Genomic DNA, 1,463 nt, shown 5'->3' with positions numbered 1-1,463 from the left:
TTGCTCTGATTGGACAGCCGCACATAAGGGACTGTGTGCAAATTCCTAGGCGCCTACTCCTACCTAGGGAGCGTCTACGTGATCATATACATCTTTAAAAACGAAAAATGAGCCCTCAAGTGAACACTAAGTAAATCTCTACACTTGGAAGCATACAGAAGACACAGCAATGATGGCAGGACATGACCAGAGAGTCAACCGGATCATCAACCATGGCAGGCAGCTGGGGAGGAGTCTGCTGCTGCTGGCCCACTACACCACAGTGTTTGTGGCCTTCGTGGGGCGCACCGTGGGCTGGATGGTGGATGCAGTGAGGTGGACCAGCCTGTTTGCACGCTACACGGTGTCAGTGTTTGACTCCATCTACAGACATCTGCAATGGGGGAAGAGGAAAAGTGTCGCCGGTGGTGGTGGTGGTGGTGCCAGAGAGATCTTGAGCACTGACATGCAGCCACAGTGACTTCATGTTTATTATAACTGTGTTGTCCAGACATGAAGCTAAAATAAGACAACAAAAACTGAACCTGAAGGAGTGAACTTTTGGGGAACTGATGAAGTGTAAATGAGGCCTTACTGAAGTCAGAACAAATATAGCTTTTTACTTTTTTAAGCTCTTAAAACATAGCTTTTTGTTACATAGTCTTATTAGTGTTATATTTCTATGTGTGGTTACATAACATGTGTACTCCAAGTTTTGTTATTGTCAGGAAAAGCTCTTCCAAAAATGTTGGAAACTGTATTTCAGGCTATTCATCAGACACAATGGAAGGAACAAAACCCCCTGTTGCTGCCATTCATCCCTCATATCTGCTGATATGACTGTTAATGCAAATGTTACAGGGTAATGCAAATATAAAGGAAGCACTGTATGTCTTTTCTGTATTACATTATTGCACTACAGCAGAGGAAGGAGTTTCGATTCAAAGCTACATCACCAGCCAAATTATTTTTTTCTACATCTGTGCCTGTCTGAAGCGTACACCATATTTCATTTTGCTGCAGCATCTGTTGTTTTGTTTTGTTTTGGTTTTTTTTGGAGAGCAGGCCGATCCTTATGTGGCGTGAATGAAAATGGAGGCATGAACAATGACTCAGCGCTCTGGCTACACCGGTTGACCCGTGGAGATGTTGCTTCCTGTAGTTTTCCTGTGATGATCTGAAACTTCTGTTTTGCTTTACGGCCAGTAAGAAACACTAATGCTCCGTTGTGAATGTACTCCAGAGGCAACTAATGTGAGATAAACAAATCCTGGAATTTTGATGTGAGAAGTGACAAAATGAAAAATGACCCGCAGCTGCACTTATTAATGAAGCTTTTATTTTTACTTTTGTATTAATGCGTATATTTCAATCCATAGTTCATATTAACTTTAGTTCAAACACTAACATGTATATAAATGTTATTTGTCTTTCTTTTTTTTTACTTATAAAAGAAGTTGAAGAATGCACTTATAGCTGCTGAA

The sequence above is a fragment of the Epinephelus lanceolatus genome, chromosome 23, assembly GCF_041903045.1.
Source record: "Epinephelus lanceolatus isolate andai-2023 chromosome 23, ASM4190304v1, whole genome shotgun sequence".
NCBI classification, from domain to species: Eukaryota; Metazoa; Chordata; class Actinopteri; order Perciformes; family Serranidae; genus Epinephelus; species Epinephelus lanceolatus.
The sequence above is the reverse complement of the archived record's forward strand: the minus strand, read 5'-3'. Positions refer to the sequence as shown.